The 15,708-nt window shown below is 39.8% G+C and overlaps 1 protein-coding gene and 1 non-coding gene across 8 annotated transcripts in view; both read left to right on the top strand.

Moving 5' to 3' along the window:
• NRG1 (neuregulin 1) overlaps positions 1 to 15,708 on the top strand; it is a 218,988-nt gene that overhangs the window by 14,954 nt on the left and 188,326 nt on the right. The window lies entirely within an intron of this gene.
• LOC111770979 (small nucleolar RNA SNORA57) lies at positions 7,834 to 7,985 on the top strand. The gene has a single exon (XR_002804480.1). It is a non-coding gene; the product is annotated as a small nucleolar RNA SNORA57 (small nucleolar RNA).

Here is a 15,708-nt window from a genome sequence, read left to right as displayed (position 1 = left end):
ATTATTTTAAGGGTTGCAGTAAATTTGAATCAGCCAAAGCTTTATATCTATTTGTTCCTTGTTATGGTATCTTGTACCCAAGTGAGTTCAATAAATATTGATTGACAAGATGACCAATAAAGTAAGTAGTCCTAATGTCATAACATAGAGGAGGAGAGTAATGGGGGGGTGTGTGTGCGTGAGTGAATTTGTGTGTGGTACAGGTGTGAGCTGTCTCAGTGCTCTGAAACTTTGCTAGCACTGATCCCTTAACGCAAGAGGCCTTAACAACAAGAGAAATCTCTGTGGCTCTCTGGATACTCTTGGTAGAAATGATGTACATGTAAAAACACAGTCACGAACACTTGCGCCGGGACAGCTGCTCTGAGACCACCAAGTCACTCGCTTGCATCTGTGAGCCACTGACCAGTCACTGATCACAGTGACATTTTATCACTAACAACCTGAATTATCTTTGACCCAGAGACCTAGGGGTCAAAGGCCTCCTAGTCCGTTATTAAATTTCCAGAGTGGTAGTTCAATTTGCATTAGGAGATTTACTTATATTTATTTACTTAGCTTTTTTTGGAGGAGAGGGGTGGAAAGAAGTAGGAGGAATGAGAGATCCAGCTGTTATTTTTTTCTCCTTTCTAGGATTATCATTTAGTCCAGACCTTTATTTGTAGGATTTGGCTAGCATTCTAAAAGAAGGGGAGGTCCCAAGAGTCAACACATTGTGGTTTTTGTCTGGGCCTCACATGGAGTGTCCTAAAGGTTACTGGGAACATCATCAAGCGGGAGCTTCAGAGAAGCATGACTCTCCACACGTTGTAGCAGGGAGGAACTTTGCCTTGAGGGAAACGCAGATCCTTCGAGGGTGGCATTAGCTCATAAAGTTTGCTGATTCATATTCAACTGGCCACATTAATGAAGGACTTAAATAGTGGCTAGAAGGGACTGAAGAGTTCATTTGGAGCCTATCCAAGGAGCTGGGAGGACAGACAACTGCCGAGGATTCCCAGCCAGTCACGGATTGAAAGGCTCTTCCGGGTCGTAACCAGGAAGGACTCCTGGGCCGTAGCTAGGAGGGCTGGAGGGTGAAGCCTGGCTTCAGCACATGTGTGTGTGTGTGTGTGTGTGTGTGTGTGTGTGTGTGTGTGTATTTGAGCCTCGAAAAGCATATAATAAGCAGTCATCTCTTGGGAGGAAGGGAGAAGCAGGAGGCACAGTGAAGAAGCACCGACGTGTGGAATGTGGTGTGGAAAGGGCACCGTTGAGCCTGGCATTCGAGAGAGAGAGGAGCATTATGTTCACATGGTTTGGGCCATCATTTAAAATGTCTGGGCTTTATCTCCTTGTCTAATAATTAAGAAGATTGATTTAGATGAGGTGTCAAATTTTCAGGTGTAAAAGAAAACGATGATTCAAAGTCTGTATTGTATTAGGATAGTGGTCTCTTCAAGGCTGTCCTGCAAAATTTTGCATGATACTTTCCTGGTACATTTTCATTCAGAGGTTTTAGTAATGAAGAGCTTTTCAGAAAGCCCAGGGTACTTGAAAAAATAATAGACCTTTAAGGTCTAGGCAAATAAATTGTTTTTATGTAGGAAGCAGTTATCTTTCTTAGAATAATTTTTGATGAGTGAACTAGTAATGTGGTTAATTTATCTTGGCAAACACTAAGAAGATTTGTTTAGTGTTTGAATTATTTAGTGAAAATGTAGAACACGATAATAAATATATTTATAAATTGCCAGCACAGAAGACTTTTATATGAAATTCCCAATAGAAACCAGGTATTGGCTGTGAATTATAATCTCTGAGATACCCTTATTTTAGTTGTTCCTTGAGAGCATATGATACAGTTAGCGTTCAGCTTCTACTGAGGACCAGAAGTGTGTGAAGCAGTAAAAAAATGCAGCCTGGACAGAACCTTTGAGAAATTCTTCACATATTTGCCTTAAAAAATGCTAAAATCATATCATTTTTTTCTCAGTGGTTTAGGTTTTTTAGATTTAGTTTTGGTTAACTTTCTATATAAGATACTTCCTTTTATTTTTTTATATGAGCTCTGTTTATTTTCCAGAGAGAATCTCCTGCACTAATAGTTTCAGGAAGTTTTTTTTAACCCTGTTGATCATCTTAACAGTAAGAGCATAATATTAATTTAATTGATGATATCACATTTTTTCTCTGTAGTAAGTCTGACTTTCTATCAAGCTGTTCATTGAAAGGATACCTCTTAAACTTTCCATTACTAAGATTCCCAGGTTTATCTCTTCTCCTTTTGATAAAGCAAGTATTTTATTAGAAAAGCAGCAGGCTTTTAAGGGAAGTGGATTAAGCTGTTGTGATGGTTATTTTGAACGTGTACAATAAGTCATTTTGATTGCTTTTTTAACCTCACAATCACTGAGTCCCACACATAGAAACGTAGCATACTTTCTGGCATTTCACAATCATAATTAAAGATTTATTGATAAGATATGAAGTACAGATTAAAGGTCTAAGAAGTATATGAAAGAAAAACTACTTCTCAAAAACTTAATCCAAAGTAAAAATATTGAGGAAGCATCAGGAGCTTTATCAGTGGCCCAGAGATATATTTAAGTGTATCATCTAGAGGTCCATTTATTACCAGGAAAGAATCAATTCCACTTATTCTTCTCTTTTTCTGTGGCACAGCTCCAGGAACGTGTTTTAATTGATTGGTGGGAAGATTTTAACACAGATAAAACTTATAAGCCAAGCACCATTATCTCTAGGACAGTAGCTTCACCACATTATTGGGTAATAAAGCTAAAAGCTGCCAAGTGTTTCAGAATTATTTTCAGAAATTTACATACTCTTTATTCCCATTACCTTGAGAAAGAGTTCAGAGAAAAGGCTTAGTCAGTGTGCAATTATGGTATTAGATAAAATATACAGTTTGGTCTAAAACCAAGATGCAGCTAGTTGTCACTACTTTAATCCATCAGGAGCTGCTGAGAAATTAGTTGTCATCCTAACTGCCATTCCTTTGAAGGTAATCTGCCTTTCTTCTCTTGATGCTTTTAAGATTGTGTCTTTTTTTGCCCCTTTTCTAGTTTCGCTATGATGTATTTAGGTGTGGGTGCCTTTTTCTTTATCCTGCTCAGGATTCATTGGGCTTCTTGAACCTGTTCATTTGCTTTATTCTGGGAAATTCTTATCCATATCTTTTCAAGGATTTCCTCCATCCCATTCTCTTCTCTCCTTCTAGAACTTTTAATTAAAAATGGGTTGGACCTTCTCTGATCACTATGTCTTTTTGCCTCTCTTTCAAGTTCCCTCATCTGTCTCACTCCGCTGCTATGTTTCTTCTGACCTATCTTACCCTCACTCATTGTCTCTTCTGCTGTGTGCAGTCTGATGCTGAGACCATCCTTTAAGTTTTTCAGTTCAATTGTTATCTTTTTTTTTTTTTCATTTCTAGCAGTTTTATTTGGTTCCTTTTCAAATCTTCTCTGTTGCATTGTATATTATCCTGGTCCCTGAAGATACTTTCGAGTTTGTTATTTATTTCTTTTGGCAGAGTCAGCATACTTGTTTCGTAATTTGTGTGTGATGATTTCAGTATATGCTGGTTCTCACTCAATGCCTTGTTTCTTTCTGTGCTTGGTTGTCTCTGACTCTGTGCTGGTTCTTGCTCAGGAAAAATGATCTGTGGCATTTCTCAAGGCATGGGATGAAAGTGCATGCGTGCCTGCCAAGAAGTTTTGTGTTTGCTCCTGCTGGATACCTGGGACCCTACCACTTTCATGGCCTCAGGCTCCAAGGCCCATCACTCTGCTTCTCTGGGCTTCGAGAGCCTTCTGTTTAGCCTCAGCTTTCCCCTTCTGCTTCACGTAGGGTCAAGACAATGTCCCTTAGTTCTCTGGGGTTGTAGAAGGGGTAGGTTTTGTTTTGGTTACGTGTGGGGGTAGCTTTTTTGGGTTCTGTATAGATAGAGCCCTTTGGAGTCCAGCTTAATATGTAGAGGATCTATTGTAACATTCCTCACTTCAGGCAGACCCTGTGTGTTGACTTCTGTCCCCTTCCTCAGGACGGGCAAGTGCCCTTAAAGAAAAAGGGGTGTATGGTTCAGGTATTTTACTTATATTTCTGGATTCAAGATTTTCCTCAGAATTTGTCTTGAAAGTTCCCTATTTTGTCAAATTCTTTTAAGGTGATGTTTGTTATATTTAACTCAGCATTTTTAATTGTTTGTAGCAGAGGGTTATTGTGAAAAACTTACCCTCCATTACTAGAAGAGAAAGTCATTAATCACTAAGAAACTAAAAACTTGAAGGCAATATTAATGCTTCAGAAGAGATTTGTTCCCCTGAAGAGAACTCAAGTTAGGGATTTTTCAGAAGGTAACATTTCGAGGATGAATTGACTGGTTTTGTTGACCTTTAGGATCTAAGGCAGCCTTTATCTGGTCAGTTCTGAGTTCAGGAGACCTCTAAGAAATGCCTCACGTGGAAGTAGAGGTGGACTTTATGCACCAAAGGGTCAGTGGGTCAATCCCGAAAGTCTCAGTGAAATAAGGAGGTAATGTGGCTTACCGTATAATCTGATAAGGTGTAAATCTCACTGAATGTAATTGATGGCTACTGTCAAGTTTGTAAGAGAAGGGGCGAGACTTCGCCCACGTGTCAGGAATCCGATTTTTAAAAAATCTCTTATATAGTCCAATGCTTAGTCTTCAAGAGAAAAACGATGACAGGTTAGGGGACTTGATCAAGGTCCCACAGCTGGGGCAGCCTGGCAGCCCATCACCCGATCCACTGGAGGTCTACATAGGTGTGCCTGGAGCTTCACTTTCTGCCTTGCCTGGGACTTAAAAACTCTGAGCTCCGTGGCCGAGTGGTTAAGTTCGTGCATTCCGCTTTGGTGGCCCGGGCTTTTGCTGGTTCAGATCCTGGGTGCGGACATGGTGCTGCTCATCAGGCCATGCTGAGGTGGCATCCCACATGCCACAACTAGAAGTACTCACAACTAAAAATATACAACTATGTACTGGAGGACTTTGGGGAGAAAAAGGAAAACTAAAATCTTTTTAAAAAAACCCCAAAAAACTCCAAGTATCTCTTGCTTCTTTTTAAATAAACTGATGTGTTACATTGCTTTAGCACTCTGAAGTTGCTAGTTCGCTCCAGCAGTGGCCGCTTCAGGCCATCACCAATGAAAGAGCTCTATATAGTTCTTGGGGCATGTGTATTGCATAAACTAATAGTTAGCAGAGGTAAACACAACCATTCTTGCTTTTAAGTGTCAGTTGAAGCAATTGTTATTCCCCTTGAATTGGCAACCTGTGCTCTGCTGGTGTTGGAGCTCTGGGCAGAGAAGATGTGCCGTTGATGGAGCGAGAGTGGGGGAAGGGAAGCAGCTGCAGGACACGGGGAAGTGACTAGACTCTGGTTATCATATTTGGCAGGTCAAGGGTGAGATTTAGCCTCACAAGATCTGGACTGTACCCGGGGCTAGCAAAGCAGTGTTAAAATCAACTGCAGGTGTTTCCGTTATTCTTAATGCCCTAAGCATTATTAAAGCAAAAACTAATGTGTTTTCGGATACGAAGGGGAAGGAATTGGTCACTAACTGCTTGGGAATCACTTATTTGTAATACAGCCTGTTCTCTCTTGACTGTTGCTCCTACGTGTTTAAGATACACCGTAAATCTCCAAGTGCTTGTTTTGATAGTAAAGTTTCCTCCTAGCGAGCTGTTAGCACTTTTGGCTTCAAGAGAATGCTAACTCAGGGAACCTCTTTGAACTTTTTACGCTCTATGCTGTAGAATGTGGACTTTGCATTGGTACATCCACAATTCCTAAGTTAAATTTGAGATGAAGGAATTTTAAATCATTTTGCTTATTTTGAAAATCTCAAATATTACCAAGTGATGGATGAAAGAAATATGCTTTCGAGATATGTCCAAGTCCTGAATCATAGAAGTTAGAGTACCATGAGACGTTTGATAAGAGATGCTTCTGATGATTGGAATGGCTGTTTGGAACTTTGTAAGTCGGGGTCAAAAACGAAGAGTAATTGGTAGTGCCATTTAAGACAGGTTTTTCTTTATATCATCTGCTTATTTTATCTTAATCCAGTGCTGAAGAGTTCTGTAGGGTTACTTACCTTCTTTTTTTAACCTCCGGTCCCTGACAACGTTGGTTGAAGCCCAGTCTAGATATGAACTTCATATATGTGTAGGAGGAAGCTATTCTTAATCTGTGTAGTGGTTAAAAACCATTCTTTACCTTGTTACTGGAGGATAGGTTGTATCTTTCTTTGACGTTATGTAGTTGTTGCATTTTTGGGAGGCCTGCAAATGCCCCATGACTGTGCCATCTATATCTTTCCCATCGTGCCCTCCTTCAGTTTCTCTTTACCCCTGCCCAAACGCAAAATCAAGGGAGTACATACGTTGTTGAATTTGGGAATCATCTCTGCAGAATGCCCTGTTGGGGCAGCTTGCAGTCTTCTTGAGAATTTTTTCTGAGAATAAGTTTCTCTCTGGGCAAGCTACAGGTTAAAGTAAAATTGGACTGTGAGCATCCTGGTGGTAGAGATTGTCTTACACAGCTATGCCTATTCAGAACTGTGCCTTATGTATAATTAGGGCTCGCTGTATATCCAATGTAACAATGGATCATCAAGTTGAATTAACTAAAGGAATAAAGTTTAAGTTGTTAGGAGAAGTGAGCTCCACTCTGCTTTCTGCGGCACTCCCAATGCCTAACTGATGACCATGTCCTCTCCATACCTCGGAAATGCCTCTCAGGGAAGACCTCTGCTCTTCACCCTCACAACCTCTGCCTTAGCTCTTGCTTGACTCATTAAAAATTTGCCAATTTCCTCCAGCATTTCCTTTTGCTCCATCTCCACTTCTAGGTCATTCTCTATGCTGCTGAGAGAGTTGCTGTCTAAAATTTGAACTGGACCATGACAGCCCTTTGCTTCAAAGGCATTCTTAAGTCCCTTTACCTACAGATTGAGTTTCACATTTCTAAGGTTAGCACTGCAAGGCCCCTCAAATCATAATTTGGCCCCTAGGCACTTTCAGCCTTTTTTTCTGCCGCTCTTTCCCTCCAGCCACACGCTGGTGCTTTAGCCTCGTGGAGCTCACTGTCCCCCTGACAGCAGCGTGGGTTCTTTGTTTTGTGTCTGTGATCATGTGGTTGCCTCTGCCTGGCATGGTCTTCTCCATGCTCCACCTATCCAGTCCTTACTTTTCCTTAAAATTCAACTTAAGTCCCACCTCAAGAGAGCCTTTCTAGACTCTTGCACAATCAGTTACATCTCCCGGTATGCTTCCATGGTACCGTCTCCTGTACTGCTATTGTGATGCTTTTTGCTTATTATAAGTTTTTAAAAATCTATTCCTGCATCCCTCTCCTGATAAGGAGCTCATTCGGTCTCCTAACACAGTATCAGCATGCAGAGGCTCCCCGTAAATGTTGAAAGAATGAAAGCGTCTAAGTAATGGGTACTTTGTGGAACCCACGGCCTCTTCCCTAGAAGTTAGCCTTGACGGTTGTTCATGCAGTCCAGTCCACTCTGTTGCCATTTATAACGTATTGTTCATATTCCAGTAATGTACTCAAAGTAAGATTCACATAAAGGTCCTCTGAAAAGCCGCTCTCATTCTGCAAGACACAGGAGTTCTCCTGGTAAGGAAATATATTGCAAAGAGAATTTTTGGTTTAGCTGTTTTTGTCTGGTTTTGGTCAAAGGAATAGCCTTCAAAGTCCTTAGGCATCATCCTCAATCTTCTGTACCATAGTTTTAGGAAATTAAGATTAGCTGCCATTATTCTGTTAGTAATCTTAATATATTTTACATATCAACCCTCCTTTTCTTGGTGGAGATTGGGCATGAGGGCTGGTCCCTGTAATGTACAGAGGCAGAGGGAAAGTGCTCCGGCTCCCTGCCACGGTGTCTTGTCTTCGGTGCTGGCGGTGTGCTGTCTGCCAGTTCTATCCTCAAGCACCGGGACACGGGGGAAAAGAAAAAAAGAAAGAGAAGTAAATATCAGTTAGTTTTCACAGGTTGCCATCTGTTCTTTATTATCTGTTTTATTCTTATTCCCCTGGATGTGTAAGACCCAGTGTGGTCTCTGGACCAGTAACATCAGCATCACCTGGAAACTTACTGGTAATGCAGATGCTCTGGCCTGACCCCAGACCTGCTGAATCGGAAACTCTGGGATGAAGCCCAGCAATCTGTGTTTCAGCAAGCCCTTCGGGTGATACTGACGCTCACCAGAGTTTGAGGGTCGTGCTGTGGAGAACCCTGTTCAGTGCATATATTTCCATGTTTGAATAAGTCAAAAGAGGTCTTTGCAAATAATATCTATATCTGAGATACAGCTATGATTAAATAGTTTCAGCAAATGGGTCCAAACAAATTGTCCCATGCAGGTGGTGTCTCGTTAGTACAGGGAACTAAAAAAAAAATCAAAAGACATATGGACATGAGTAATCCATCCAAGAGCCATGTGACATAGAAGCAGAGATAAAAGTCCTTGACAAAGAAAAAAAGGCCAAGCCTTTCACAGTACCCTATGAAAGTAATAAAATTGTATCTGAAGATTAAGAAGTGCTTTAGATGCGTGTGTGCCTGTATGTGTGCTCGTGTGTGCATGCGTGTGTTTTTCATGGCTCATTCCTTTAGCCATACTGTGGTTAAAGGACTAGTAAGTGTATCTAGGTCGAGGTTGCTTCCGTAGAAAACTGCAGTTTTATTATTTGTTTTACTTTCTATTTTCTCCTTTAAGAAAGAAAACATTTTACAGGAGACTCATCATGTTTGATATTTGTCAGAAAAATTATGTGAAAACTGTTATTATTGCAGTTGAAGCCCCTACCCTTCCTTTTCTGCTTAACTCTAGTTTTTGGGTTCATTTTCTTATGACTTTCTTTTGTAATTTATCAGGAAGACAAGCTTGTGTTGAATTACTGATTTATTACAGGAAGTTTGTGCCTTCATGTATTCAACAAATAATTATTAAGAACCTAATGTGTTCTTGCATTGTGCTGGGTGCTGCAAATAAACAAGGAATAGAATCAACATGACTCTTTCCCTTGAGGAGTTCCTATCCTAGTGATGTGCAGGGTACTTTTTAACAAAACTCTTAGTTATATTCATAAACTCCAAGAAGAGTAGGCCTTGCCTGTAAATTTTATGTGTTACCTTCTACTTGAACTTCATTCAGCTCATCAGAAAAAACTTAGGAGCTGGTCTCATGGCTCAGTGGTTAGGTTTGCGAGCTCCAACTTCGGCGGCCCAGGGTTCTGCTGTTTCAGATGCTGGGCGGGAACATGGCACTGCTCGTAAGGCCACGCTGAGGTGGCATCCCACATAGCACAGCTGGAAGGACCTACAACAAGAGTACACAACCATGTATTGGGGGGCTTTGCGGAAGGAAGAAGAGGAAAAAAAAAGATTGACCACAGATCTTAGCTCAGGTGCCAATCTTTAAAAAGAAGATAAAACTTAAATGGTCATTTCTAGGTAAGTATTTTTCTCCATTCTGTTATTAAGCTTTTTAAGATGAATAAATTTCAACCAGAATATTTTCAAGTATGACATGGCTAATTAAGTTTCCCAGTTAACTTAAGAATTAGGAAGCCCTGGATATCAACTCTTGTTTTGAGAAAACCCTTTCTTTAAGATAAAGTATCACATACATAAGTGAATTATTGATGATTTTGGATCTTTCAGTAATCAATGATAAGGTAATTATGGTAATATGAAGTATGATTATAGGGTATTGGTAAAGGACAGGAGTGTAGGTGATTGATATCAGTGTGCATTGAATTCATCATACCCAGAAAGTTAATCTTTGAACGAAATCCTTAAGAAGTGCTTTCATTATTGCTTATTGCCTATGACAGAAGAGTATACCTTATAAGTGAATGTATGTGTGGTGTGTATATGGATGTACATGTGAGCTATGCCTGGTTAGGTCCTGGAAAAACCTGTGGTGGGAAAGTTGGGTCAAGAGGATTGAAGGTAGAAGTGAATTTGACGTAGCCTTTATATATAAATTTTTTTCTGGGGGGAAGATTAGCCCTGAGCTAACTCCTGCCAATCCTCTTTTTGCTGAAGAAGACTGGCCCTGAGCTAACATCCATGCCCATCTTCCTCTACTTTATATGTGGGACACCTACCACAGCATGGCTTGCCAAGTGGTGTCATGTCTGCACCTGGGATCCAAACCAGCGAACCCCAGGCCACCAAAGTGGAACGTGCGCACTTAACCGCTGCGCCACCAGGCCAGCCCCAATATATATAAATATTTTTATAGACAATAAAATAAAATAGTAAAGACAGTGCTCCTAATTAAAGATACAACAATGACATCTACATAAGAAACTAGTAATGATGGATTCTGGGCTCTATTGCTTTCTATTTAGCATCCCTTACTCACTAGAACTGTTTTAAGATCGTGGTTCCTTTGCAGTTTGAGATGCCTGTACTTTCATTTTGCTGTGTTATAAATAATGTGCATACAAGGAGATTTTCAGCACCACTCCCTCACTTAAGGTCTGGCCCTGTAGCCAAGTCGTCAGTGCTATTGTGATTTTATGGACAGGTGAGGAGCTGTTGACTTTCAGGGTCTATCTTTAAGCCTTTGACTTGGCTTCTTCCCACTTGGGTACTACCTCAGTGTCTCCCCACATTCTCAGTTCAGCCTTCATGTACTAGTCTGAGATTCCTTTGCCTTCATGCAAGCCAATAGAGTTTTACTCAAAAGGAATAGGTAGAAATAAATTACATGATAATACAACTCACAGTTAGTAAATAATTACATATATGTGATAACCATATATGTCTATTTTTTTAATTACGTATATGCACATGGCCATAAAAATAGATACTGAGCTGGAATTCAGTCTCTGAGCTATCTGATTCCAAAACTCCTGTAATTTTATTGATTGATCGATATATATATTTTTTTTTTGGTGAGGAAGATTGGCCCTGATCTAACATCTGTTGCCAATCTTCCTCTTATTCCTTGTGGAAGATTGTCATTGAGCTAACATCTGTGCCTGTCTTCCTCTATTTTGTATGTGGGACACTGCCACAGCATGGCTTGATGAGCGGTGTGTAGATCTGTGCCTGGAATCCAGGCCCGCAAACCCTGGGCCACTAAAGTAGAGCACGTGAACTTAACCCCTATACCTCCGGGCCAGTCAAAAAAAACCCTGTAATTTTTATAAGCAGTTCACTACCAGCCCTATTTCTTTTCTGTTCATTTTTATCATCTTTTATATATTCCTATGTTGCCTGCCTTTTAAAATTTGTCTCTCTTCTGACTTCTTAACCAAAGTATTTTATCCCAACCCACTTCTGTAATTCTCATTTCCCGTTTTCAAAGAAAAAATTGCAACACATTTTAGATGTACTTACAACATGTCACACTTCCCAAGTCTTTCTAAAATCTATTTTCCTCAACTTCTCAATTTTTGGTTTCAAAGTCATTTACCTTTTTCCTCAAATTGCCATTACAAAAACTCAGCATAATTTTGTAAGCAATGTAAATGATCTCAGAGCCCTCCCCAGAACAAACTGGACAAAAAGTCATCTGTACAGCATAAACAAGGTACAGAATTAAGTCTCTAAGATATCATTTACAGAGTCTCCTAATATTGCTTCTGTCCAGATTTGATTCATTAAGCCAAAGATTTATTCTTCCTAAAATAATAATCCATTGTGATGGTTACAGTCTTGTAATAGTTCCTACCTAACTATGATGTATTGTTCCAACTTCCATTTACATCTTGCCCAGTCACCTTGACTATAGTTGAAAATCATTGAGTGTCATTAGGGGTATAATGCCATAACCTCTCAAATTTAAACAGGATAGAAGATTTCATAAATTACTAATCCAGTAATATCAGAAATTTCCTCTGTTGGGTAGATTCAGTTGTTCAGATTCCAAATGAGTGAGACATTTCATGATTGTGTCTCTAGTTTTACATTCTGATTTGGCTTCATTTCCTCTCTCTGATAGCTATCCTCAGCCACAAGTTTTCCATCAGTCAGGGTTTGAGTGAATCAGTCCTCCTCTTTTACTAGGTAGGAAATCATCATCAAGTAAAATTATATACCCCAAATAAACATATATTAAATAAAGTGTTAATTCACAAATCCCAAACATATTTATTTTCTTACTTTGAGATTGATTTCCCCACCATCCTTTTCAAATCTATATATCCCACCACCTCTTGTAAGCAGTTTTTGCCTGCATCAGGTCATGCTGACATTTACCATAAGCATATCCTATCCCCCTCTGCTCATCTGGATGGGAAGCTAGTTCTTCTCGCAATCACAGATGATAATTTGGACATTCCACTCTGTATACTCAGTTCATTCTTGGACCTCAAAATGTAGATCCCACATGAATTATTTCCATTCTGCAATCTGTCTTTATGAAACCAGCCAATTCTAATTGCCAGATGAAATTCTGTAGATCCTCTGTGATGACTTATTGATGCTGTGTAACAGGAGTCCACAAACATTTCCGTAAGAGCCAACTCTGCAGTTTAGCATGAAAGCAGTCATAGACGATTTATAAGCAAATGGATATGACTGTGTTTCAATAAAAATTTATTTACAGAAACAACTGGTGGGCAGGATTTGGCCTGAGGGCCATCTTTTCCCTACCTCTGCTCTATACTAGCCCTTGAAGAGTTATCGTCTCAATAGTCTGCAATAAAATATATATCCTTGCTATTTGCTTTAGCAGCCCTTATTCTAATTCTCCTTAACTTATTGCTTATGTTTCCAGCCAGTTCTGTCTTTTTACTAGGAATCTGGGTTCTCATAGGGTTTTCATCAGGCCTTTAAAAGGCCTTTGATAAATTTACTCACATATAGTTCTAAGAAATCTCAAATTCAGTAGTTGATCAGATCACCAAGCATTCTTTATTTTAGATAGTTTGTGCTGCAGTCTGCCACCCACCTCTCCTATACACAGAATGGCCGACCCTTGAATTCTGTTCAGGATGCCAAGTTGTGAGAGAACCAATTGTGCTTCAACCTTAAAGCATGGAGTTCTTTGCTATTAGGAAAAACTAGGTGGCTCGGGAACAGAAGTGAACCTACAAATCGAAAGCTGAATGTAGAATAAAGCTACATAGCAGATTATAAAAACTTTTCCGTGCTCCCTACCCAGGAATACTCATTCCAACTCCTGCTTCTCATCTTTCCTCAGGTTTCACAATTGACCGTTGTCTTCATGTCCATACTGGTTGGCTCCCCCTCTCTGGCATTGCCATACTTCATGAGGACAGGTCTCTTCTGGTTAGTTCCCCTTTCCTAGGATGCAGGTTTTAGCTCAGTTGGTGTTTAATTGCCCTTGTGGTTGGATTACTACTTCTTCCCGTCTTTCCTAACTTTGTGATTGCATCATAATTGACTAGTTTGCAGCTCATTGACTCTGCTTATTGCCTGATGTCTACTTCAGAATATCCCTTCCAGGAAGGCCTGGGGATGGGACCAAGGGGTGGGGTGGTAGAAAAATAGACCGAATTTTTGTAGTGAACTGGATATAGGGCATGAGTAGATGGAGCACATAGAATTTTAGATTTGCTCAACTGAGTCGATGTTTGTGCTTTTTTTTTGAGATAAGCAACACCAGCCAAGTTCTAAATCTCAGAGGAGAGATCTAGGTTGGAGATACTAATATCCACAAAGATATTAACGCTCATGGTCGCCTAGGAGAGAAGTATAGAATGAGGAGATTTAGAGGTAGGGTTCTTGTAAAGATTGAATGGTGACACTAAGGTAGGGCTTGAATATTCTAAGGAAGTTAAAACAAGTCTGAGAATGGGAAGTTCTTACACCTTTCATAGTTCTTAACTTTCATTTCTAGATCTAGTCATTCACATCTGAGGACAGGTGTATACTCATCTTAGAGAAAGCACAAATTTAGAGGTGTTTGTTTCTTACACAGCTTAAAGGATTAGGGAAAAAGTATTTTTAAGTAACCTCCATATGAACTCTCCAAAATAAATGTATATACTTTAAATCAGTTGTTTAAATATTATGAAATTATTCTGCCCTTACATAGAGAAGAGTCTACTTCTCATAACACATAAATCCATGTGAGTCTCTCATTTTTTCTCCTCTTATTTTTTTCAAAAAAATTTTTTTTAACCCAGCACTGACTCCTAGTTAACTATTATTTTGGATATGAAGGGTTAGAATTTGAACCTTGTAGGTAACTAAGCAGATGCCATGCATTATAGCACTTCTCACAAGAATGTAAAGTTCTCATATTTACATTTGTCTCTTTCTGTAAGATTCCGGATTTCTCCAGAAGATGAATTGTCTTATTTCTCTTTAATTTACCTAGGCAATAAACTTTAAGCATTCAAAAAAAATGCCTTTACTGGAAAGACTTAATGGACTGGGCATTAACTCTTTGTAAATGCTAAGCAACTTTTGGAGAGGATTGCCCTGCCAGAGCGCTGTAATATTTCTCCTCTATCAGAGTCATCTGGGATTTTATTTTTTTTAAATTGGCACCTGAGCTGACAGCTGTCGCCAATCCATTTTTTTCTTCTTCTTCCCAAAGCCCCCCCAGTACATGGTTATACATTCTAGTTGTGAGTGCTTCTGGTTGTGCTGTGTGGGATGCCACCTCAGCATGGCCTGATGAGCAGTGCCATGTCCGCACCCAGGATCCGAACCGGCAACACCCTGGGCCGCGGAAGCCAAGCGTGTGAACTTGACCACTCAGCCACGGGGCCGGCCCCTGGGATGCTGTTTGAAGCAGCATATCCTTAGGTTTTTCTCTGACTGTGGTGAATCAGAGTCTTTTGATGGGGGTCTGTGAATATTTCATAATCATTTTGGTAAAACTTGCCCAGGTGACTTATATGTCCACAAGATTTGAGAACCTCTGACCTGGGGGACAGGAGTCTGCAGGACTATTTACAAATCCCATCAAATTTACAAATATTTCTGCTGTAACTCCATGTATTCATTCCTGAAAAATGAAAAAACTCATTTTGCGAAATCACACAGTAAAAATAATGGGGCTTCTGGGAAAAGGAAGACTAGGTGAAGAGAGCTCAAAACTTGCAGAACTGTCGCTGGAGCACCAACCAGAATAATAAGGATCCTGATAAGAAACTGTAGCACAGTTACAATTCCAATATTTGTTCCCAACAGCTTAGTTGAATCTTAAACACTCTTAAACCTTGAGACTGCTAGCTATTTTGCTGGCCTTGGTCCTTGAGGGCATTCTCTTCTAGCAGAGGTCGGTATTAAGTTCTCTTATTGATTTTTTTTTTTTTTTTTTTTTTAAGACTGGTACATGCCATCTTTATAGCACTTCATACAAAAATGGGGAAATATCTTTGCAGCTTTTTCTCTGTACTATCAGCTTCTCTAGATAGCTTAACATAGTGGAAAATGTAGCCATTCTTGAAACCATTAAACCAGCCACGACTTGCAGTGCAAATCTGTAGGATATCAGCTTTTTTTCGTGGGATCTTCATGTATTACTAAGGCTATCTCTTTAATCAGAAGAAATCTTGTTCCCTAGTGCTTCAGATCATTAATGTGCTGATATCATGCCCCTTCGTAGGACCTACTTTTTACATTGACACATTCTGTAGCAGACCCACTATAGAAATTTTGCTTCCTCTTTTTTTTTTGCTCACCGTCATGGTAAAATTTGTAAAGTTTGAATTCTCGCAGGTCCTT

This window comes from Equus caballus, chromosome 27 (assembly GCF_041296265.1).
Source record: "Equus caballus isolate H_3958 breed thoroughbred chromosome 27, TB-T2T, whole genome shotgun sequence".
Taxonomy (NCBI): domain Eukaryota; kingdom Metazoa; phylum Chordata; class Mammalia; order Perissodactyla; family Equidae; genus Equus; species Equus caballus.
Note: the sequence above shows the minus strand (reverse complement) of the source record. Positions and strands in the feature narration are given on the sequence as shown.